Source organism: Balaenoptera borealis (genome assembly GCF_965194805.1).
Source record: "Balaenoptera borealis genome assembly, chromosome: 13".
Lineage (NCBI taxonomy): Eukaryota > Metazoa > Chordata > Mammalia > Artiodactyla > Balaenopteridae > Balaenoptera > Balaenoptera borealis.
This window is the reverse complement of record NC_138870.1, coordinates 78266981-78293707: the sequence shown is the minus strand read 5'-3', so window position 1 is coordinate 78293707 and position 26727 is coordinate 78266981. Positions and strand designations below refer to the sequence as shown.

Sequence of the window (26727 nt, the reverse complement as noted above, 5' to 3'; positions counted from 1 at the left end):
CATCTGCTGCTTGGGGAGAAATAATGAGGTAAAGGTTTCTTTCCTACACATCAGTACTATTTGGAGATCTCATGGAAAACTGTTTCTGCAACAAAGAGCAAGTATAGTTCTGCAAGTTAAGGACAGATTGTGTCCTGTGTAACCAGACATACTGACTCCTGCCTGCCTAATATTTAAGTGGAAAGTTGACACTTGGCTCTCTGACATAAGCTCTGACCTGACAAAGCAATATAATCTTCTCAAATAAGGTCAGAATGGCTAGAAAATCCCAGCTATTTACTGTTGAGCTGATTTTCGGAGCCAAAGGGCCTGTTTGCTTTAAATCAGCATACTCCATCCACCTTCCCTTCACTCTGGAGAGTAAAAACAAAACAACAACAACAACAAAATTAACAAACTTGGAGAATCTCTGAGATTTTTTTCCAAATTATGAACATCCTTCTGATTTCGTTTTCTAATTTGTAGGGCACAATAAATATCAGTGATAAAGGCATATCCTTTAAAAATATAATCTCAACCCAACCAGAATTAACTGTTTTCAGTTATGATTTCTAATGGATCTCTTTTCTGGGGATCAGGTTTTAGAAAACAGAATAAATTAATGGCAGATACCAGTCAAAATTCTGTGTTCCTTCAGGACCCAGTTTCTGTAAACTCCTCTTAGTGAAAGAATTATACACACACACATCCACAGCACGATGGTGAAGGGGACCTATCAGTAAAAATCCCTGCTAAGGGCATTTCTTTAATATGTTTGGAATTGTAAGAGGGAGAGGATTTTCTCTTCAAACTCCAGCCTCACATACCTTGGAGCTGATGAATTCTGCACATCCCTGGGATTTGCAGGAGGTTACAGAACAAGATTACACACCCTGGTGATATATTTACTGCAAGGACAACCCGGGCACAGCTGCAGCTTGAAACCAGAAATGTGTGGAAAGAGTCTAACCATGAAATACTTAAGGCTATTATTTCATCGGAGCATCCTTGTATACCCAGGAAATGAAGCCAATCAATTTTGCTTTTCTTTTTCATTGTTGTTGTTGGTTTAATGCAATTTCGTCTGAGAGGATGAAAACTGGTACCTGACTTTATTATTTACTCATGTAAAATCAGGGCTGAGAAAAAAAATCAGTCCAGTAATCGGGATTATATGTAGTTAACTGATCTGCAAAGAATGAGAAGAAGGGAAAGCTCTCCATTTATGCAAAAATGGATGGTGGGGTTTGCCTCTCCTTTTAGGATTAAACTGCAAATGTCATTTAACATTGAATGGCTTTGGAAACAATAATCACACTGAATTTCTCAAGTGGATTCCCCAGACTTTTTCCTTTTTCTCCCAGTTCCTAAATAATTATGCTGAGGGCACCGTGGATAGAGTGACTAGCAAAAATAGACAATGCCCTCATGGAGCCCATAACCTTGCAAGGAAAAGAGACATTAAAAGGAGAAGAAGGACATAGATAATAACAGAGTTACAAGCCTCGATAAAGCTAGAAGGACAAAGTACTCCAAGAGAGCACATTACATGCCTTGTATTTATGTGTTTATTTATCTGCTTTCTCTATAAGTCTGTGAGATTCTTGACCGATGCAATGTGTTATTTAAAATAACTGTTTAAAAACTTCTATTTTTTATCATTCTGTTCCCAGAGCCTTGCACAGTCCATGGCACATGGTAGACGCTTAGTAAACTTGGTTAGTTATGTTTGTTGAGGAAAATTACAGTTGCTAGAATTACTCATGTAATCCTTACAAAAATCCCATGAGCTAAATTTTGCAGGTATTAGTGTTCTCATTTTACTGGTAGGAATACAGAGGAAAAATTAAATGATTTGCTCAGACTCTCTCAGCTAGTAAGACAGAATGAAAACAGGTCTCTGAACTCTGAAACCAGTGTTCTTTCCCCACACAACACTGCCTCCAGAAAAAATAGATAAGATAAAGAATAGAAATAATACTAATGAAACTAACAGACAATATATGCTTGTTTGCATGTCAATAAAGGGAAAAACCAAACCAGGAAGGAGGAAACTTCAGAGTTGAACACGGATTAAAATGAATGCAATTCATCCTCAAATAAAAATGCATTGATAAAAGCCAAAAACTTTCCTTAGAGTTTTGTATCTCCAGCAACCTGTATTTAAACAGGTGTAATTCTTTTTAAAGAACCCTCCTATTCAAACTTTTGAAAAAGAAGATTTGCCTTTTAATGGGAAATCTTTATTCCATCATGGAGGTAAAATACAACTTCACAAGTTTGGTTATTTATTGTTGATTTTAGCAGACTTTTTTCCCCCTAAACTACTGTAGTTAGCAAATAAAAAAGACAGACTGCAGTATCTTTGAGGCCAGACTGGAAACATCCACAGGAGGTGTCTTAGCTTGCGCTTGCCATGACAAAATGCCAGGGACTGGGTGGCTTGAACAACAGAAATTTATTTCTCACAGTTCTGGAGAGTGGGAAGTCCAAGATAAAGGTGCCAGCTGGTGAGAGTTCTTTTCCTTGTTTGCAAAGGCCTTCTTGCTGTGTCCTTATGTTGCAGAGAGAGCTGTCTCTCTCTTTCTTCCTCTTCTTATAAAGCCACTAATCTCATCATTAGGGCCTTACCCTCATGACCTACTCTAACCCCAGTTACCTCCCAGAGGCCACACCTCCAAATATTATCACACTGGGGGTTAGGTCTTCAACATAGGAATTGGAAGGGGGTGGGGGAGAAAAACATTCAGTTCATAACAGGAGGTATAACTAAAAGAAATAAAACTGGTTGCATTACACACACACACACACACACACACACACACACACACGAGACTAAGCCACCTCCAAAACGTTGACAAGAAGACCATGGGTGAGGTTATGCCTAATCTTGAGGAACTACCTCTGAATAATAGAAATTAGAGTCACAATCCACAATGGAAGACCAAATAAAGCTAAACAGGAATGAGTCATGCATTTGACATTATTTTTTAAGAAATCAGAGATATTTAGACGTAAATAAGTCAGCAGGAAGGTCAAACACTGGTTTAACTGGCCCAAAAGAGCCTTTTGAATTTAACTTGAGCATCTTGGAGCTATAAGAGCTGAAACATCCGCATTTTAAAAGGGTACAATGTTCATTGAAATACAAAATGTTTGAAATTGAAAACTACTCTATTGACTATGGTTTCCAATTTATTACCAAAGTGGAAGAAACTGAGCACATTTTATATTTTGTTATGTTCTACCTAATTAGCAAAAACAAAACAAAGAAAGTATATACTGTAATGCTGCTATATTTCAGTCCTTATGAAAAAAGGTTGATGACCAATATAACCACCAGATAATCAAAAACTTGTCCTGATTAATTGTGATATTAAGGATAAATACGTGCACATGGTGTGTATTTATTTTGATTTGTGTCCTGCCTGCTTTCAACTAGAATTTGTGGTGGTAAAAAATAAATCACTATATTTAACAACTCACATTTGATTGCACAGTACAGAAAACCCCAACTACAATGGTTTAAGCACAGAAGGGAATTTATTGGCCCATATAGTTGAAGACTTGAGGTAGAACACAACTAGATCCAAGAATTCAAAGAGGTCAACAGGCCTTGGTCTCCTTATCTTCATATCTCAGATCTGCTTTCCTTTGGACTGGCGCCATTCTCAGGCATTCTGTACTGTGGAATAAGATGGAGGCCAGAAGCTCTAGTTTTTCATCCCATCCTGTTGGCCATTCTACTGGAAAATTAACACCTCCTTTACAGTCATGCTAGTAAAAGTATATGAATGCGCTTTGATAGGCCTAACTTGTGTCATGTCATGGCTTCATTCTTGATCCAATTACTGAGGCCAGGGCAACAGAGCACACTGATAGGCCTGGCCTGGGTCATGTTTCCACCCCTGGGCTCTCAAAAACTAGAATGAATTCCCTCTAAACCACATGGACTGAGAATAGGGAAAAGAAAGTAAGCAAGAGTATTGAGATTCTATTACCACAAAAGGGAGAAATATTCTTCACGTAGTTGAACACTGTGGATGTCTACCCCAATCCAAGTACAATAAAACTGAATCACTGACAAATACTGGAAAGCAGAAGTCATGTATAAATGAGATGATGGTCTTGGGGGTGAGGGGAAAGAAGGGGAGATGATATGTCATAGAAACCTGGATTGAGAAAATCTGGAATGATCAAGTATAAAACTTTGCTCTGAGTTTCCTAGAAGCAAAGGCAAGGAGAGACTTTCAACCGAAAAGAAACACTATCCTCATCTAAAGAAAGGAAGCTCTCAGCTTGTCGGGTGATATAGATACATTTTTGGCTCTGAATTCTGAAAAGAACTTGTCTCCAAGTCCTTTAAATAAGACTGAGCCACATAATGAGGTACTATTCTTTTTAAAAGCAAGTTTTTAAATAGAGGCGGTACACATTCTGCTCAATGAAGGCCAAGGACATAGCATTACACTATAGCTCTGGAAAGTCAAGTATTCAAAAGGCTATAGTGACTCAGTCCAAGTATGTAACCTAATGAAGGACTCAAAGGTAGAAAACCTACAATGAAATACTAGCCCTGCCGCTTATTAACAGAGCCACCTTAGCTAGGTCCCTCTCGTTCTCTGAGCTTATGTTTTTTTTTTTTTTTTTTTTTTTTTTTTTTTTTAACATCTTTATTGAAGTATAATTGCCTTACAATAGTGTGTTAGCTTCTGCTTTATAACAAAGTGAATCAGTTATACATATACAATATGTTCCCATTTCTCTTCCCTCTTGCATCTCCCTCCCTCCCACCCTCCCCATGAGCTTATGTTTATTAAATGTAAAGAAGTGGTAATAATAGCAATATTTTCCGACTATATGTGAGAATTAAATTAAGTAACATGTCAAAGTACTTCTAACTCTCTAATATGTAAGCAGATAGGTAACATATTTTCATCAGACAAATTGATACTCTAGGATCTTCTAGATAAAGGATAAAGTCAGATCAGATTATATATATTTTATAATTAATTACATAAAATGTTCAACCGATGAGTCATTAAATAGTGAAAGGCTATTTTAAGTTTTCATTGTAGTGCTAATAAAAGCCTTTTTTACTCCCCCCTTTTTATTATTTTGCTCTTAAACTTCTCACATTTCAAATAAGTGAGGTGTCATCCACAAGAGAAACAGTCGTTCTTATTTGTGAAGTACTTTAAGACAGTGATTATAACACTGAATAAAGCTTTGCAGATATTATTATTACCAATATGATCACTACCACCACCATTACTTCTACCAATTGCTACAATTTATTGAGCATTTACTATTGGCCAGCCAGGAAATGAAATGCTTCGCATACATTAATAACAAAATCCCTGAACTAGAAATGAGAAGGGTGATTTTTATAATGCCTCTCAAGAGCAGTAGAACATGAGACTAATCACTTATCTCTGGTCCTGGGTTTCTCTAGGCTTGGATTGATACTGATTGCACATCTTAAAAGTTTCCTTCCAGACTTCAATATTCTATTACTACTTTGTCAGAGTCAACTTCATGGTGCAAAGGTTGCTTCTCACATTTGTGGTTTGTAAGTGCTTTTACCCCAGTTATGAATTGATACTTTTCTTAGAATGTTCTCTTTGGTAGTTTATCAAAAGCAGCACCATCATTTTCTTTCAATGAACTGATGGGATATTCTTCTAGAAGAGAGAAGGGCATGTCTTCTACAATTTGTAGAATTTTGTGGAATGTGTTCCCTGAAAGAAAATAATAAGGAGCCAATAAGTTTGTGTCACTGCCTTAAATTAGTGAGTGGTCATTGTATTTCAAGCAAAAATGCATTTCTTTTTTTTTTTACCTTTATTTATTTATTTAAATTTTAAAAATTGAGATATAACTGACATAAGCATGATTTCTTAAATCCCCTAGCAGTTCAGCAGCTTGCATCAGTTAAGGTCATAGTTAATATATCAAATGGTACCTAGCAGTGGTTTTCTTTTCTTTTTTAAAAATATTTATTTATTTATTTATTTATTTTGAGCTGCGTCGGGTCTTCGTTGCTGTGCACGGGCTTTCTCTAGTTGCGGAGAGCGGGGTCTACTCTTCATTGCGGTGTGTGGGCTTCTTATCGCGGTGGCTTCTCTTGTTGCGGAGCACGGGCTCTAGGGGGGTGGGCTTCAGTAGTTGCCGCGCGGGTTCAGTAGTTGTGGCTCGTGGGCTCTAGAGTGCAGGCTCAGTAGTTGTGCCTCACGGGCTTAGTTGCTCTGCGGCATGTGGGATCTTCCCGGACCAGGGCTCGAACCCGTGTCCCCTGAATTGGCAGGCGGATTCTTAACCCCTGTGCCACCAGGGAAGTCCCCTTAGCAGCGGTTTTCAGTTTGGGCTACACATTATAGTTACTGGGGAATTTTTAAAAATATTAATGCCTGAATCCCACCACAGAGATTCTGATGCGATTGGTCCAGGGGGGCAGACTGGATATTGGGATTATTTTTTCCAGTGCTTTGCCAGATGATTCTAATGTACAGTCAAGATTGAGATTTACTGGCCCATCTGGTGTTATCAGTGAGGCAGGGCATCACATACTCGAAGATAAGATGTGCCAATCAGGAAGAGGTGGTGGATGCTCTGTTGGAAAAAATCAGCAGGATCGACCAGTCGGGCCCCAACCAACACTTACACGATATGTGAAACAGGCAGTATAGAAAATGTCTGGTTGTAAGAAGGAGTTTTTACTTATGTATGTTACTTGGGTGGCTCATCAACTGAGTTAAATGGAGAAGAAATGTATGTCATCTTCAATGGGAGACTGTGCCTTTTTTCTTTTTCTTATTTTCTGCTGGTTTTTAATTGTCAAAATCCAGAGGAGGCACCTGGGAAAGGTGTATATTTACCACATTCTCCTGACCCTCCAACCCCTTTTGGGCGGCACCAAATTTCTTTTTCTAATTCCAAGGTCTTTTGGACATGGTTTATAATATCATTTTATCCTGCAAGGTCTATTTTAATTGACAGAACCAATAGACACAAGAAGTCATTACCAAAATAAGAATCCAACTCGAGTAATCCTTTGGGGATTTCTTTGCTTTCTTAAATAAAATCCAACACATGGTCCTGTTCTGGCATGTTTGGGAAATTACGCCCATTATGTCTCTTTGTTTGCTTTTAAAAGCTGCTTCTTTAACTTCTTGCAAATTTTTCTGTCCAAAGCTAAATTGATTCTGCACAGCAAAGATAAACTCCAGTCCAGAAACTAGAAAGAAAATGTTTATGTGGTTGAGGTGCATATTTATAGAATTCCTGATTGGGTGGTGAGACCCGGAGGGTCAGCAGTCCAGCTTTTGGTGGATACAATAGCCCTTTTTTAGTTCTTTGAAATGAGAGGTTTTCATCTCTACCATGAAGCTTGTCAGGTCTGGTCTACAGATGGCTGATATTTGTGATCTTTCTTATATCTACTTGTGACTTCTTAGAAGAAATTTTGAGGTTACATGTATAAATAACATGGAAGGAAGTGAATGCTTGAGGTTAATATTTGTAGGAAAAACCAGGGAGGGGACTTTTTGCTAAAGTTTTTTAAAAAAGCTACTCTACTTCCTACAGACTGATGTAGTAACCCCAAGACAAGGGGTTTTCACAAATTTTTTTTCCAGTTTTTATAATGAATGCAAAACTGTATCCCATAATCTGAAGCAGAGAGAAATAATCAAATTAGTCACAGTGTTATACAATATTTTGTTTGTTTGTTTGCCTTTCCATTTTACAATATGATGAGAGAAAAATAAGATATTTTGAAAAGCAAAAGCATAAAAAAATAAATTTCCTCCATGTAGCCTTTAGGGGTGAAAAAAAAAAAGAGTAGGAAAGGCCACTAATTATAATATACTCACTGACTACCTGAAGATTTCAGAGTTTTTATTTTTTTGCATTGATTTTCCTATTGGTAGGAGTCCTTACTGTTTTGTTTCCTCATATCTCAGCCTTTATCACTGTTAAATAATGTTAGATATGTGTGTACATGTATGTGTTTATATGCATGTGTGTGGCATGTGTTAAAGGAATTTAGAAATGTAGTAACAAATTTTCTCATAATACAATTATATTTTGATTCTAAATGTGGATTTTATTAAACTACAGGATACATGTAAGAAGTTTTGGCTATAAACAGTGGTGATCATTTTGTAATGTATAGAAATATCGAATCACTATGTTGTGTACCAGGAACTAACATAGTGCTGTAGGTCAATTATACTTCAAAAAACAAACAAATAAACAAACTTGCAGAAAAAGAGATCAGATTTGTAGTTACCAGAGATGAGGAGTGGGGGCAGGGGGAATTGGATGAAGGCAGTCAAAAGGTACAAATTTCTAGTTATAAGATAAATAACAGGGATGTAATACACAACATGATTAATAGAATTAGCACTGCTGTGTATTATACATGAAAGGTGTTAGTAAATCCTAAGTGTTCTCATCACAAAGAGAACATTTTTTTTCTTTTTCTTTTATGTTGTATCTATATGAGCTGATGGATGTTCACTACATTTTTGTGGTCATCATTTTATAATGTATGTAAGTGAAATCATTGTGCTGTACACCTTAAACTTATACAGTGCTGTATGCCAATTATTTCTCATAAAACTGGGAGGAAAAAAAAGAAGTTTGGGCTGTAAATATTAGAAACCAATTTCAATTAGTTTAAGCAAAAATTAAGCTTCATTGTAGGGTTATTGATATTATTTCACAGTACCTAAGGGTTAAGATATGTCAGTGTTTTAGGCTGCTTCTAAAATGAGCTCAATGATCCCTGACTCCTGGTATTTACACCATGTATAATCTCCTCCCCATGAGTGTAGACTGGAAATAGTGACCTATAACAAATAGAATACAGCAAAAGTGATGGAATATCTCTTCCAAGATTAAGTTATAAAATTCTGTAGCTTCCACCTTGTTCTTTCCCTTTCCACCCTGATGAAGGCAGGTGCTGTGATGTGAGCTGCCCTGTGAAAAGCTTATGTAGCAAGGAATTGAGGACAACCTCTATCCGTAATTAAGAGGAACTCAGGCTCTCGATGTAACTGTCTGCAAGGAACTGAATCCTACCAACAACCATGTGAGAGCTTGGAGAAAGATCCTTCCCTAGTTGAGAATTCAGATGAAACCACAGACTTGGTCAACACCTTGACTGTAATCTTGTGAGAGACCCTGAGATGGAGGATCCAGTTAAGCCATGTCTAGATTCCTGACCCACAGAAATTGTGCGGTAATAAATGCTGTTGTTTTAAGTCATTTAGTTTTGAGTTAATGTGTTACATAACAATAGATAACTAATATAGTCAGTAACAGACTGGAGGAACACTAGGGAAATCCATAAAATATTCCTTTCTGCTCCTTGATTCTCTTTTTCTCTGGTTATCTGTCTCACTCATCTCTCATTACCAAACCACTTTGCCTGCTCCTCAGTGCAAAATACACCAATAGCTGCCACATTTACCTGCCCTCTGTTTCTGTCATACAGAAGGAAATTAATGTCTTTTTAGATACATTTCCAAAACTCTAATGGCGGGAATCAGATTGGCTGATCTTGGATCAGAAATGCATCTCTGAACCAATCATCTACCCCAGGAGGGAAACACGCAAGGAAGAGATTGTGATTGATCTTGGTTGGATCAAGTGTACTAATGCCACAGTGTTTGGAGTAACTATGAAGACTGGAAAAGGTAGATGTGTAATTTGTTTCAATATTTTGTTCACTTTAGCCTACTGTTTATACAATTTGAATTACTAGTATATGTTAGTAATATATTTGAATTACTAAACTAATACATACCATTACTCTAAAAAGTAAATATAGAAAAAATTAAGGTCTCTAAAAGACTTCCCACCTAGAAAATGCATCATATGAAACTTGACATTTGTGCAAGGTACATGCCAAGAAGTAGAAAGTAATAGACACTGACATTCTTGATTATTCAGGAAGGATATGGTTTGACATTTAAGGCCAACTGAAGCTTCATACACCCATTGTATCACAGGTTCATTTGGCCCTCCATTCTCTGCCTATTTTCCTACATGTGTAGAAAAACTGATAAAATTCCAGCAAAGTGGGAAAAAAAATGTAAGATCAGTTGTTATACCAGGATGGTGAGCGTTTATCAAGCTACAGTATTTCTCTAGCTACAGTTGTGTAATCGTGACAAATGAAAAGATCACTTCAGAACTGCCTATACGTAAAAGAGCAGAACATTGACTGTGATCAAACAATGTAGACAAAACAAAATGGCTTTGCTGCTGTCTCACTGGGATCCAAACAAAACAAATGGTAGACGATTACGTAATATATGTGTATATATATATATATATATTTTTTTTTTCTTTATTGGAGGGGACACCCAGATGATTATATTTTGACCATCAGACTTGCTTTGTGTATCAAAGTGTTTTCAAAAAATTAGCTCTGAAATCAGAGAAAATAAGCATACTTTCCTGCTATTTTGGTGTACTAGGAGTATCAGTGAGAGGTTAAAAAAAAAAAATCCTGTTGGAAATGGCCAAGGTAATATGATCATATGTGCAAGATGCTAAAGGGCCGTTAGTCAGTGCATGGGTTGTCTTTGGAATCAGAGGCAGGAATGGTGGGGTGATCAGCACACAATATCTATATACAACATAGCAAGTGTCTGACGCACCAGAGCTTTAGAACCACACTACTTGGGTTCAAATCCTGCTTTTGCCAAGTACTAGACTTAGGACACATAGTTTATATTCTGTGCCTCAGTTTCTTCATCTTTGAAATAGGGAAAAATTTAAGAGTACCTACCTTTACAGTCTTGTTGTAAAGATGAGATAAAATAATTGATACAAAGAGTCTGGCACAATGCCTAATATATATTAAGCACTCAAATGTTAGCTAAGATTATTACATACTTTTTCATGATACCAGTTATTTAAACTCCCTCAACCTCAATGTCCTCATCTGTCAAATAGGGAACTGATTTTAGCAATGACACCTATAAAGTTATGTGTATGATCCAGAATATGATATTATGCACTCACTCAATCTAATATATGTTTTCTTAATTCTTTGAAAGTGAGAAGGGAAACTGAGCTGGTAGTTGCTTTGCAATTATCTAGGATCACAGCTGCAGTCAGCATGGTGGTAAATTAGTTTCCTAGGGCAGCCATGACACATTACCACAAACTAGATGGCTTAAAACAATAGAAATTTAGCCCCTCTCAATTTTGGAGGCCAGGATTCCAAAGTCAAGGTTGCAGCAGAGCCATGTTCCCTCTGAAGGCCTTGGAGGAGAATCCTTCCTTGACTCTTCCAGCTTCTGGTGGTTCCTGGTGTTCTTCGGTCGATGGCTGCGTAAGTCCAGTCTCTGTCCCTGTCTTCACGTGGTCATCTTCCCTATGTGTGCCCGTCTCCAACCTCCGTCTCCTTTCTCTTATAAAGACACCAGTCATTGGATTTAGGGTCCACCCCAAATCGAGTATAATTTCATCTGAAGATCCTAAACTAATTACATCTGTAAAGACTTTATTTTCAAATAAAGTCACATTCTGAGGTTCTGGGTGGAAATGAATTTGGGGGAGGGCACTATAGTATTCAACCCACTACAGTGGTGGTATTTGCAAATGCCTCCAATTCCGTGCCGTTTATCTTATTTTCACTTCAACCCATTTACTCAACCCACATTTTGGGAGTAGCTACTTTGTGTCAGACCCAGGGACACAAAGGTAGTTACTTAAAAGAGTTCATAATATTTTGAGAAAGATGCACACTAAATAGGTCTCTGGAACTATAGTGACAGAGAGAAAAAAAAGTGGTGTTTTATCCCTAAGTGGTTAGAGAGGGCTCCCTGAAGGAAGTAAAACCTGCAGCTGTCACGAGTTCTTTACTCATCTACTGAAAGTACCTATGTCAGGTGAAGGTGTATGAGGGTAAAGAAGAAAATGGACTTGGCCAGACAGGCCACTCTTTCCCTCTGGATTACACAGAACTAGGCAACTTATTGGGTGCCCAACCAACTTTCTTCAAATATTAATAGAATTGCATCCAAAATTCTAGGCAAATGAATATCAGCGGATAACAAATTAGAACCCTGGATTGTAACATTTAATTTAAAATAGAGCATTGACCTTGAGTCTTCTGAGAAATACATGTATATTTAAAATGGGGAAGTATATTTCAAAATGTATCTGTTTCTGATTATTAATTCACTAGAACAGAATGTCACTGATTTCTGAATTATTTGTTTAATTGATAACAGATTGCCACAATACATGGTGATATTTAAGCTCTCTTTATGGTTATGTTTCTTTTAAGGGGATTTTTTTTTTTTATAAATCTAATTTCATAAATATAATAGTTTAAAATACTCCCCTGCAGCTAAGTGGTAACTGAAACCTAGATGTTAACTTGTCATTGCACCTCGTTTTGCGAGAATAACTTCAGAGGTGCAAAAACACTTATTTTCAGCGCTTGGAATGTGATAAATGTGTTATCTCTAGACTTTGTGAAGTTCACCCCCACCTCCTCCTATCCCACCTAGATTCTTGGTGAGTGTAGGTGTTATGTTTTCTATGATATAGGCTGTGTCCTCAGACAAAAGCACATGTGCAAGGTGCGTCACAGGATTCTATTATATTTCTACAACAACTGCTTCTACTGGCAGGAGCTGGCTTAGGCTATGTCACTCCAAAACCAAGCTCTGGAGCTATATTGAAGATGCCTTTGCTTTCAGAAAGCCCTGGTATCTCTAAAGAGTAATTTTTAATCTGCGGTAGTTAAACAGGGGACTGACATTGAATGAATTGTGAAGCAGGTAAAATTTTTCAACATCCTCTTGCTTCCCTTTGCTATACACTCAATATCTGAATAGGCAAGTGGAACACAAAGATTTTCAAAGAGGGTCAATAAATACTTAAAACTTGTTAACCTTTTTTTGTTTTAAGAATAAGAAAATGGGGCTTCCCTGGTGGTGCAGCGGTTGAGAGTCTGCCTGCCAATGCAGGGGACGCGGGTTCGAGCCCTGGTCTGGGAAGATCCCACATGCCGCGGAGCAGCTGGGCCCGTGAGCCACAACTACTGAGCCTGCGCGTCTGGAGCCGGTGCTCCGCAACGGGAGAGGCCGCGATGGTGAGAGGCCCGCGCACCGCGATGAAGAGTGGCCCCGCTTGCCGCGACTGGAGAAAGCCCTCGCACAGAAACGAAGACCCAACACAGCCATAAATAAATAAATAAATAAATAAATGAATGAATGAATGAGAAAATGGTAAGGAAACAATATGGCTGCCATGAAAAATAAATGCAACAATGACATCTTATTGCTTCCAAGAGCAAGCAGAGCTTTCACAACTGTCCTTCAAAGCCCAGTTTTACCTATCCAATCTTCAGTCATAGCTATCTTTAAGGTTCCTTTAAAATATGATAAAAGATATGGACCTTCTCATCAAAATAATGCATAAGTACAATTTACAAATGTTTTCAGTGGATTTTTGGTAGATCCCCATCTCCCTTCCCTAGGAACCAAGCCCATTCTCCTACCATCTTTAGGCTCAGACCCACCCTCTCAGATTGAAATGGGGTGGGGGGTTAGGGTGGCAGTTATACTTCTCCCCTTCCACGTCAGACTAGCTTCTGAATGTCTTCTTCCAAGTTGTCACTCTACAGACAGACCCATTGATCCTTCTTATTTTAGGGGTTTGCCTGTCAATCACTGTGGGAAAACACTGTGGGGAAACAATAGCAGGATTCCAAAAATAACAATAAGGCAGTTAAAAAGCTTAACTCTTAAAAGGCCCTCACTCCCTTGCTGAGGGGGTTATAGGATGGCTGCTGCCTGATTTTTTCCTTTCAAGATGGATCTCTTCTGGTGAACTTGTTGGTTGAATTCTTTCTCCTTCTTTCTAGGAAAAACTCAGAGTGTTTTGAAAGTTATCCTGGGAGTAGATTCTCCAATAGATAATTTGCATCCCTCAGCTCCTGTGGACTGTTTAATGGCTCTGGGGATTTTCTCACTACACAGAATCCTTGATCTTTTCCCTAAGGAATAGATAAGTGTCATGAATTTCTTACAAAAGAAAGTCAATGATTTTTAAGAACATTGTAAGGGCATCTTTATGGAAAGAGTCCGTTCATTCAAAAAACAATGTAATGCTCACAAACTAAAAGAGAAAGTTGCAGCTTGGGAATACAAAAATGATTTAAAAAGAAAACTACCCTTAAGGAGCTCAAAACCAAAATTTTCATTGTTTTCCTGTCTTTTCTGTCTTACATTCTTCTCTCACTCAACTTCATTGTGTTGCAGCCTGAGTATTTCTTCAGATTTACTGGATTATTTTGAGTTCTAAAAAAAAGACGTTCACCACCCTGAGCATCACCATTTAGGCTCCTTTCCCCCATGGCTCCCCTGTCTACAGTCGCCACATCTAGCAATAAAATGACATAGGACACTCAGTTCAATTTGATTTTCAGATAAACAGCAAATAATTTTTTAGCATGAGGATGTCCCAAATGTTGCATGGGACATACTTATACTAAAAAATGGTTGTTTATCTGATTCTGACTTACCTGGGCATCTTGTATTTTATCTGGTAACCCTACCCCTACCCCAACCCATCTCTATAAAATATGTTAGCATTTAAGTTTAGCGACATCAACAGATTTGAAGAGTGTCTTCTTTATTCTATAATCCTGATCACAGAGGGAAATGGTAAAGGCTCCCTAGGAAACCATCCCTGCCAGGCTGGACTGACTTGCTCCCATCTGACACGGACCCTTTCAGCTGAACGGGACACCTCAGCCATTGCAACCCCACATAATACTGGTAGCGTCTGGAGAATGTTTGTTTTCTTCCCTTTATCTCACTGATGTGAATTTTTTACTTTGTTTTTCACCAGAACAAATCCTGTAGGTCTAGTTTGCCTATCACCTGTCTTGGGTCTAGGTTTGTCTTTTACTTTTTTTTTTTTTTTTTAATTTTTATTTATTATTTATTTTTTGCTGTGTTGGGTCTTCGTTTCTGTGCGAGGGCTCTCCCCAGTTGCGGCAAGCGGGGGCCACTCTTCATCGTGGTGCGCGGGCCTCTCACTATCACGGCCTCTCTTGTTGTGGAGCACAGGCTCCAGACGCGCAGGCTCAGTAGTTGTGGCTCACGGGCCTAGTTGCTCCGCGGCATGTGGGATCCTCCCATACCAGGGCTCGAACCCGTGTCCCCAGTGTTGGCAGGCAGACTGTCAACCACTGTGCCACCAGGGAAGCCCTGTCTTTTACTTTCTGAAAGGAAACTAAATGAGGATAATGTTGGTAATTACCGAGCACAGATTCTCCAGATTCTCTGTGGCAACAATGCAGGAAAGACTAAAGTCTATAAATAACTTAAACCTAAATTTTAGCCTTCTCCTCTGAAAAGCAAAGAAGAACATCATAGGCAGAACAACTGATTTGGATGTCATTTCCATTGTTTCGCCTGCTTACAATCTGGTAGGATTTAGAAGGGCTCAAGTGAAGCCCGAGATTTTAGATTAGCTCCTCTCTGACAGAATTGGCTGTTCTGAGCACAACAGATACCATAGTTATCACAGAGAGAGGTGAACACCAAATATGTAATTTATTTAATGCAGCACTTTTACAGGTAGAGTATCATACCAACGGATATCATTTTGTAATCTAAACGTAACTGTAATTGAAATACATTATCACTATAATATCTGAAATGAGCCATTTCCATAGTAGTTTAACATGCAGCTGCTTTGAAATGTGCTTGCAGACTAGCAAAATGTCAGAGCCCACTTTCAAAGGAAGCTGTCTTCTGGGACATCGTTTATTCTTGCTCATAACTTTAATATGATTACCTCCCACTGTAGCTAACTGATTTTCTGTAACATTCTAAAGAGATGTGGTCCACAGAAAAAGCTGGAATATTTCCAGTTAGGATGGCCATCTCTGAGATAGGTAACAGAGACTGAAAAATTCCATGACACCCATATCCTGGGTCCATTGTTAGATTAATTAAACAAGGAGGCCATTAGATGAGGCCTCAACAGCCTACATAAGCAAACAAAAACCTAAGAATGTAAATGCCTCATGGTTAAGAAATAGAAACCTAAGGACAACCAATCACAAACAGCCAACTAGGCTTGTCCCAAATAATGCTTACGCTGTAGTTAGTCAAAGAATTGCCTTGCTTTGCTTCTTCCTTTTCTCTATAAAAGTCTTTCCCCAGGCTCCTGTAGTTGGAGCACTTCTAGCCACTTTTGGTTTGTTGCTGCCTGATTTCAATGGACTTTTGATCAAATAAACTCTTAACATGTGAAATATGCCTCAGTTTTTCTTTTAACACCATAAAGAAGTCATTTATGGGCCTGGCATTTGGCTGCACAGAGAAATGGGGTGTAAACCAGATGATTATTCCGCAAGAGCAGAATCTAAAATAGGAGGGCTGTTTGTACTACTGGTATGTAAACCCCACTTTTTAGGGAAACACACAAGGGCTCTATAGTTCTGAAATCTGCATGTGACTTTTTAGGGATTAAGGAAAAGTTCAGAGAACTTGCAAACAGCTTAAAACTTTCAAATGAGGCTGTTCTAACCTACAAGTAAATCAGAATGAGTAAGCTTTTAGGGCAGTCAAAGAGTTCTCAGGCCTGAGACTTGAGGCATTAAGGACCTTGTCTTGTAACCTGATTAAGAAATGCCCCTGCTTGTATGTCTTATCTGCTGCTCAGGATAAGTCACATTGCTTTTAATTATTTCTGATTTAGGCCTGGCTGGGGGTGGATCTGTACTGTTTTGATTATATCTGCTGGTTCTGATGATCTCATTACTTTGTTAATTAAATTTTTAGCTTATTTTAATCTTCCTTTAATAGTTCACTTTTAACGATGGGGAAGAGGAAGTAGCACCTCAGAGAATAGTGTCTGCCCCAAAGGTATTTCTGCAGCCTTCCTTCCTATGCTTCAAATTATATCCTCTTGTCAGGCCTGCCAGAGGACCCTAAAGACCCAGGTTAAAAATATCCATCCAGGGGACTTCCCTGGTGGTCCAGTGGTTAAGAATCCCCACTTCCACTTCAGGGGACACGGGTTTGATCTCTGGTCAGGGAACTAAGATCCTGCATGCTACGCCGTGTGGAAAAAAAAAAAAAATCCATCCAGGTAATTTAGGAAGACCATAGACTAAATTACACTTCTGGGGAGAAGTGCAAATAGCCCTAAAGCTCTGGAAACTGCCAGAGAAAAATGCCCCAGAGGCTGTTCATGGACTAAAGGCAAGGTCTCCAGCAAGTGCTATTGTCCCTACTGTTCTTCCCTTTCTGCTTCTTCCTCCCTCCCTCCCTCATCATTCAATTTCATTTGGGAATTATCTCTTCATATCCTTTGTCCATTTCATGTATGTGTGTGTGTGTTAAATTGGTTTTTCTGTGTTGTTTATCATGTTGAGATATAATGCTAGCTCCCTATTTGATCTCTTCAGGCAGAGGACAGACTCTGAAAGGAATCTTTTTAGGTGCGATTATCTACTAGCCACCTAATTCTTGCCACTTTATGTAATGTTAATGCAGGATATATGCCATTGGACACTGGCACTTTTAGGTGAATGGGAAGCAAAAAATGCCAGCTCTTTATTCATTTTGTCTAGGCCAACCCATCAAGAATATCAACACTGGGGACTTCCCTGGTGGGGCATTGGTAAGCTCCCAATGCAGGGGACCCAGGTTCGATCCCTGGTCAGGGAACTAGACCCCACATACATGCTGTAACTAAGAGTTCACATGCCACAACTAAGGAGCTGGTGAGCTGCAACTAAGGAGCCCTGGAGCCGCAACTAAGACCCCATGCAAAGAAAGAAAGAAAGAAAGAAAGAAAGAAAGAAAGAAAGAAAGAAAGAAAGGAAGAAAGTCAACTCTGTTAAACCTTAAAAAATATTTTTGCTTAGTTGTCATTAGTCTTTTTCCTTTTGTTCATTGTGGGCTTTGGTGGCTAGAAGTTTTAAAGTTTCATGCAGTCAAATCTATGCTTCTAATTAGGATGTATTTCCACATCAGAGTTTCTTGCAATTCCTGCTTTAAAAACCATTGTGAATATAAATTTTAAAATATGCAATTAAGAATAAAAACAGTTTTGGGCTTCCCTGATGGCGCAGTGGTTAGGAATCCACCTGCCAATGAAGGGGACACGGGTTCGAGCCCTGGTCCGGGAAGATCCCACATGCCACGGAACAACTAAGTCCGTGCGCCACAACTACTGAGCCAGCACTCCACAACAAGGAAAGCCACCTCAATGAGAAGCCAGTACACCGCAGCAAAGAGTAGCCCTCGCTCGCCTGAACTAGAGAAAAGCCTAGGTGCAGCAACAGAGACCCAGTGCAGCCAAAAATAAAAAATAAATAAATTAAAAAATAAAAATAAAAACAGTTTAAATATAATATATAACTATATATTATCTATATGATTATATGTATTATATATACATAATTATAATATATAATATAACTATAATAGCTCAAACCAGCACAGTGTTTCCTGGTGTTTAGCAGTATGACAGTGGGCTAACAGAGTCAGGAACTTGCTTGTCTGATCTCTAACCGTATGCCTGTTGTGCATACTTGATGTTCTGTAGGAAACTCTAAGAACCTTCCTTTTTCTTTTTCCCTTCTTTCCCGAAAAAGTCAGTCCTAAAGAAGTAGAATTGAGCAATAGGCATGAGCTTTAGGGCAGAGTTGTGTGGCTGGGGAGCTGGAGTGCTCCAGAGGTTATATCAGAGTGCAAGTGGAACAGGGACTTCCCTGGTGGTCCAGTGGTTAAGACTCTGCGCTTCCAGTGCAGGGGGTGCAGGTTCAATCTCTTGGTCAGGGAACTAAGATCCCACATGCCAAAGAAAAAAACAGAGCTTGAGTGGAATGAGGAGGATGTATATCAGCCTTCACTTAATACTTGTAATTGTCAGCTCAAGGTCCACGGCAGGGGAGAATATTTCATGTTCTTATCAAGAAGCTAATTGTTTACTAGGAAGACTTCGTTATTTAGGTTTCTATTGGTTTCAAGGGATAATGACAATTTACATTAGCTTAAGCAAAAAATGGAACTTACTGGAAGACTTTGGAGATCTCTCACCGAATCTAAGGAGAAGGTGAATAACCAAGTCACAGGAAAGGCCAGAATGCAGTCGAGTCCTCTGGAGCAACTCAAGTCGGGAGCTTAAATATCCTTAGGTTGTTCTCTATGCCTTTCATGTCTGTTTCTCTTCTCTCTCTCTCTGTATTCTTCACATGTAAAAGAAAAAATGACTGCCAAAGGATTCATGATTTTACTTGCAACACATACAACTGCAGGAGAGAGACCACCAGTTCCAGTGTTTCCAGGTCCCAAAATCCCTGTGAATGGAGCCCTTGGCCAGCTCAGGCACCCAGTCATGGCTGCTCCTACAGCAGTGGAGCTCTGGGAGAATAAGGGAATGAGGGAGTATTTGAGGGATTTCCCAGAATGGAGATGCTGTGTAGATAACCCCTAATTGTCTAGTACGTAGACATTCCTCCTTTCTCCATCTCTTAGGGGTATAGGTGATCAGTTTTGCTTTAAACTTATCCTGAGTTAGCTCTGTTTTCTGCAAATGGCTATACTCAACTCTGGTGGTGAACTCAGGAAAAGGACAACATTTATAGAAGTGAGGATTTCTTGGTTAGTATGTTGCCTTCTGTGTTACATGGAGTCTATAAGAGATTGTCAAAAGTGAGATGTCAAAGTGTAAGCCTATTTTTAATGAATAAATTCTACCAGTTACTTTCCAAAAAGATCTCCTATAACCACATGAGCACTGGACATCTTTAACTTTTTTAATATTCATCAATCTGATAGGTATTAAATGGCATACTGTTTTGTTTTGCATTTTTCTGACTACTGGTAAGATTGATATCTTCTACTATATTTATTATCCACTTTACTTTGTTCTCTAATACATTTCCTGTTCCTATATTTTGCCTATTTTTCTCTCGTTAGTTTTTTTCAACTTGTAGTAGTTCTTTGTGTGAAGATATTAATTTATTATATTTTAATTTTTTATTATATATTTAATATTAGTAATAATCTCTTTGGGTAATGATCCCTGGTGGTCCAGTTGTTAGGGCTCTGTGCTCCCACTGCAGGGGGCACCGGTTCCATCTCTGGTCGGGAAACTAAGATCCTACATGCCACACGGCACAGCCAAAAATAAATTAAAAAAAAAAAAAAATCTCTTTTTTGTCACATGTCACCAATTTTTTTTTCATTTTTACCTATCGTTTGTATCAGCTTTGTTTATGATGTTTCTTATACTGAAACTTTTGTTTTGTTTTGTTTTGGTCAGATGTGTTCATCTTTTCTTTACGGATGCTTATCTTCCTGACTTACTTAAGAAAGTTTTCCCACCCATCCCTACTCTTGTGGATCTATCTGCACATTTTTTTTTAATATTTATTTATTTATTTATTACTTATGGCTGTGTTGGGTCTTCGTTTCTGTGTGAGGGCTTTCTCTAGTTGCGGCAAGCGGGGGCCACTCTTCATCGCAGTGCGCAGGCCTCTCACTATCGTGGCCTCTCTTGTTGCGGAGCACAGGCTCCAGACGCGCAGGCTCAGTAGTTGTGGCTCACGGGCCTAGTTGCTCCGCGGCATGTGGGATCTTCCCAGACCAGGGCTCGAACTCGTGTCCCCTGCATTAGCAGGCAGATTCTCAACCACTGCGCCACCAGGGAAGCCCCTATCTGCACATTTTTAAACTTTTCTTCTACTGGTTTTTATTTTAGTAATGTAGTCCAAGTGGATTTTATTTTGTATATAATGTAGAAGTCTAACTCGCAGCTGGAAAGCCATTATTCAGGACTATATAAAATAAATAAATCCCCACCTCTCCAAACGTACCCCTCAGAGTAGTACATATTTGATGTTAACCTTAGACTTTTTCCTATGCACATGTAATCCTTTGATACTTGTGTGTGTGTATGTTTGTTTATATGTACACACACATACATACACAAATAAATACTACATGTTTACCATGATGTTTTTATTTTATTCTTCTTCAGTTTGCTTTCTTTGCTTAAAATACTGCAAAAGAACTCCAAACCAGTAGTATAAGGCTCTACCTCATTCTTTTAAAAGGCATTCTTTTAAAAGCATGCTATCTTAAGAATTGACAAACCTGACTCATTAAGTCATAGCCAATTAACTGTTCCCAGATGAAGAAGTCCCCAGGGTAAAATCTTCAGCTGCCCAGGTCCTGCTCTGAATGGTGAGCTCAAATCTCTGCAAAGTTCTTTACTCAGCTCCCCAAGGACAGAGTCACAGTATCTACCACTACAAAAAGGGCAACCTTCTACTGTGCCAGCTTCCATCAGTCAATCAGCTCCATGGTCTCTCAACATTCTGCGTTTGCATGCTTGCTTCTTAATGAGTTGCAGATCTGACTTCTCCGTTTAACACCCTGCATGAAAAAGGAGCATTTAAAGCACCACTATTCTATTGCTGACCTTTTTTGGTGCTTTTTAATCTATGGGAGGTTTGGGGGTAGATACAGTTAAAAATAACTGAAGAATCCTGCAATATTTATTGATCTCTCATCAATCTTTGATTCCATAGACAGGTACCACTTAACCAAGCCATATGATTCTGATATTGATTCAAGGTTTTTAATCTTCCCTTAGAGCTTTTACTGCCACAGAATCTCAAGCAGGGTTCATTCATTCCTCAAATATATATTGATGCCACTGTTTACCAAGCACTGTGTTAAGAGCTGTGGATATACTGGTGAGCAAAATAGTCAGAATGCTGGGTAGTTATGGATTGCTTTGAACAAATTCTAATCCCAAATGTGATTAAAAACATTCTTTGTCTTCAACTCTCCTTTGAAGCATCTATTTAAATATTTGATGCAGATTTAGCCTCCCTTATGTCTTCCTGCCATAAGAAACAGCCAGCTCAGCATCTTTTCCTATTGAAAAGGGAAGGTATTTCATGCCATAGGCACCACCACGACACTTTTCAAATAATTTTTGTCTGAATAGTTTAGTGTCTTTTTAATAGAACCAATATTGTTGATATGGGTTAAAGATCATTTGGTATTCAAGAAATATTTACTGAGCCCTTATTATATGTTAGACACACTATTCTAGGATCTAGACCCAGAGGCTCTTTTTTGTGCCATGGACCCCTTTAGCTTAGATCTATGAACTCCTTCTCAGAACAATATTTTTTATAAATTCATAAATTAAAATACATTGTGCTGCAGAGAAAACCAATTGCCCAATACCTTGGTTAACAATGTTAATTCATTTCTATAAGCCCAGCTGTCTTTAAATTAAAAAAAAAAAACTGTTAATTTTAATGGGAAAATTTATTATGTATTACATCTTACATTCTAGCCTAAGACACCCAAACAATTTTCAAAGATTTAAATATATATAGGATATATATCCTATATATCCACACACACACACATACGTAATAAAAGTAAGTTTGTATGAGCAATAATAAAGAATTTGAAAGTAAGCAAACAAGTAATCCAGTGAAGGTTTATTGTATTCACCAAAGGAAGAAGAGATGACTGGATAGTGGGTGGTACATTGGGTTGGCCAAAAAGTTCGTTCGGATTTTTTCCATAAGATGGTGTGAAAAACCCAAACGAACTTTTCGGCCAACCCAATATGTACAAGGAAGGAGTGAGGGAGTTTGGCATTGGAAAGCTCATTATTCTTTGTGCACTATTTTCTTCATAGACTTTTTGATCTTTTGAGGGCTCATTATTATCGAGGTCAAATTTTACTTAAAATAAGCTTAAAAATTTATCTCTAGAACAAAAATAAAAGCAAAACACATGCACACAACAGACCAAAGTGTTGTAAGAAATGAAGATGCTATGTCTTCACCTCTTGCTTGGTATCCACAGGCAAAGCGAACATGTTTGCCTTCATCCAAACAGGGCAATTTGTTCCAATATAAATTTGTTCCGCATAATACTCTGACTACAAAAAACTCTTTCTTTGCCTGAGATCATCATATTGACACAATTTCTAGTACTACATGTATTTAGTGTGTTTTGGGTGAAACTTTTCTTTATACCGGACATAAAACAAAGTTGCCCAAAAGTGATATGAGTTTTTTAAGAATTATATTGGTAAAAAGTCATTAACTGAACATTCATTTGGTGAGGTACATCTGTTATTAGCTATCAGCATATTATTCTATAGACAAAACTTGAGGATCCATGGATTCAGCTAGGGGTTAAAAAGAAAAACTGAACAAAACAGACACAAATCCCTGCCTCTAAGGAGCTTAGATTTCTCACAGTCTACACAGATGATAATTCCGTTCACAGGGTCAATTTGTTCAGCTCACAGAAGGTGCCTTTTGTCCCTTATTTATGGTCCCATCACAGCACAGTCTTCCACAAAATCAAAGTCCCAAGGAAATACAGCTATCCCATTAAAGGTCTGTTTACTTAGATGTTTACCATATCCTCCAAAATCTTCCATCCTGATCTCTCTTTGATGCTGCTTGATCTAGGTCAGGGATAGGCAAAGTATTGCCCAAGGGCTAAATCCATTACCTCCTGTTCTTTGCAAACAAAGTTTTATGGGATCACAGCCATGCTCACATTGTTGATGGCTGCTTCTACACTACAATAGCAGAGTTGAATACATGTGACAAAAGATCCTCTAGCCCACAAAGTCAAAACTATGTATTATCTAGCTCTTTATTTTAAAAAGTTTGCCCATCCTGATCTAGATTTCTAGGGTTTCAAGTATTATTGAATATTTGAGCAGATCTGTAGAAGCTTCTTAAGAGATGTGGCCATGGTTATAGATTTTCTTATAGCTCTCTTTTTTAAAAAAATATTTATTTATTATTTATTTTATTTATTTTGGCCGTGTGGGGTCTTAGTTGCGCCATGCGGACTCTTAGTTGTGGCATGCATGTGGGATCTAGTTCCCTGACCTGGGATGGAACCCCTGCATTGGGAGCACAGAGTCTTACCCACTGGACCACTGGGGAAGTCCCCTTTCTTATAGCTCTCTTATAAAGCAAATAAGGAATAGAGTGCCTTAGGAATGGATCTTCACTTTTTAATTTTTATAATGATACCAGAATTCTCATTGCCCTGGTACTTAATGGGTGTAACTCCTTTATTTTTTTTTTCAAAATGTCTTTTAATTATTTTTTAAAATTTAGTTATTTATTTTTGGCTGCATTGGGTCTTTGTTTCTGCACACGGGCTTTCTCTAGTTGCGGCGAGCAGGGGCTACTCTTCACTGTGGTGCACGGGCTTCTCATTGAGGTGGCTTCTCTTGTTGCAGAGCACTGACTCTAGGCACACAGGCTTCAGTAGTTGTAGCAGGCGGGCTCAGTAGTTGTGGCTCGTGGGCTCTAGAGCGCAGGCTCAGTAGTTGTGGTGCACGGGCTTAGTTGCTCCGCGACATGTGGGATCTTCCTGGACCAGGGCTCGAACCCGTGTTGTCTGTATTGGCAGATGGATTCTTAACCCCTGAACCACAAGAGAAGCCCTGGGTGTAACTCTTAATATGCTTAAAACTCTTGGGTGATTTCCTAGTTATTCTTTGGATAAGATTAACATCTTAAATGCACCTTAAATGCAATTTACAAGGTGCCTCAGGTTCTAGCCTCACATACTTTTCCAGTCTTACCTTTGGTCTCTCTCTTACTCTCCCTGTTAGGACCACAGGATTCTGCTTTGGGCAAACCTGTGTCCTCTTTGTAAATTCGTTTCATTAGTCTGGAGAGCAATTCTCATCCCCTCAGGTCCCATCCAGGTTAATTCGTACTCATTTTCAGATCTCTGACTTTTTGCTGCTGTAGGAAAGACTTTTCTGATTGTCCTTCTGTCCCATCATCTAAGTTAGACTTTAATAGTGCCTGTATTTCTCTTTTACAGCAATTTTCGAAATGGCAAATATATACTTACTTACACTATTTACTTAATTTCAGTCTTCCTACCAGATTCCATAAAGAGTAGGACAGGTCTATTCTGTTTGTGGATGGATCTTCAGGGCTTAGCCAGTACCTTATTATTATTATTTTTTTAACATCTTTACCGGAGTATAATTGCTTTACAATGGTGTGTTAGTTTCTGCTGTATAACAAAGTGAATCAGCTATACGTATACATATATCCCCATATCCCCTCCCGCTTGCGTCTCCCTCCCACACTTCCTATCCCACCCCTCTAGGTGGTCACAAAGCACTGAGCTGATCTCTCTGTGCTATGCGTATGCTTCCCACTAGCTATCTATTTTATATTTGGTAGTGTATATATGTCCATGCCACTCTCTCACTTCATCCCAGCATAACGTTCCCCCTCCCCGTGTCCTCAAGTCCATTCTCTACGTCTGAGTCTTTATTCCTGTCCTGCCCCTAGGTTCTTCATAACCATTTTTTTTTTTTTTTAGATTCCATATATATGTGTTAGCATACGGTATTTGTTTTTCTCTTTCTGACTTACTTCACTCTGTATGACAGACTCTAGGTCCATCCACCTCACTACAAATAACTCAATTTCATTTCTTTTTATGGCTGAGTAATATTCCATATGTACCACATCTTCTTTATCCATTCATCTGTCGATGGACACTTAGGTTGCTTCCATGTCCTGGCTATTGTAAATAGAGCTGCAATGAACATTGTGGTACATGACGCTTTTTGAATTATGGTTTGCTCAGGGTATATGCCCAGTAGTGGGATTGCTGGATCGTATGGTAGTTCTATTTTTAGTTTTTTAAGGAACCTCCATACTGTTCTCCATAGTGGCTGTATCAATTTACATTCCCACCAACAGTGCAAGAGGGTTCCCTTTTCTCCGCACCCTCTACAGCATTTATTGTTTGTACATTTTTTGATGATTGCCGTCTGACCGGTGTGAGGTGATACCTCATTGTAGTTTTGATTTGCATTTCTCTAATGATTAGTGATGTTGAGCATCCTTTCATGTGTTTGTTGGCAATATGTATATCTTTTTTGGAGAAATGTCTATTTAGGTCTTCTGCCCATTTTTGGATTGGGTCGTTTGTTGTTTTGTTATTGAGCTGCATGAGCTGCATGTAAATTTTGGAGATTAATCCTTTGTCAGTTGCTTCATTTCCAACTATTTTCTCCCATTCTGAGGGTTGTTTTTTGGTCTTATTTATGGTTTCCTTTGCTGTGCAAAAGATTTTAAGTTTCATTAGGTCCCATTTGTTTATTTTTGTTTTTATTTCCATTTCTCTAGAAGGTGGGTCAAAAAGGATTTTGCTGTGATTTATGTCCTAGAGTGTTCTGCCTATGTTTTCTTCTAAGAGTTTTATAGTGTCTGGCCATACATTTAGGTCTTTAAATCCATTTTGAGTTTATTTTTGTGTATGGTGTTAAGCAGTGTTCTAATTTCATTCTTTTATATGTAACTGTCCAGTTTTCCCAGCACCACTTATTGAAGAGGCTGTCTTTTCTCCATTGTATATTCTTGCCTTCTTTATCAAAAATAAGGTGACCATATGTGCGTGGGTTTATCTCTGGGCTTTCTATCCTATTCCATTGATCTATATTTCTGTTTTTGTGCCAGTACCATACTGTCTTGATTACTGTAGCTTTGTACTATAGTCTGAAGTCCAGGAGCCTGATTCCTCCAGCTCCGTTTTTCTTTCTCAAGATTGCTTTGGCTATTCGTTGTCTTTTGTGTTTCCATACAAATTGTGAAATTTTTTGTTCTAGGTCTGTGAAAAGTGCCATTGGTAGTTTGAT

The 26727-nt window shown here is 38.5% G+C and overlaps 1 long non-coding RNA gene across 1 annotated transcript in view; it reads left to right on the top strand.

Annotated features, from left to right (window-relative positions):
• The window catches only part of LOC309609241, a 348772-nt gene extending 322045 nt beyond the window's left edge, over window positions 1-26727 (top strand). The window contains exon 5 of the long non-coding RNA XR_014233328.1: window positions 12922-26727. This is a non-coding gene — a long non-coding RNA (uncharacterized lncRNA). The remainder of the gene's footprint in view (window positions 1-12921) is intronic.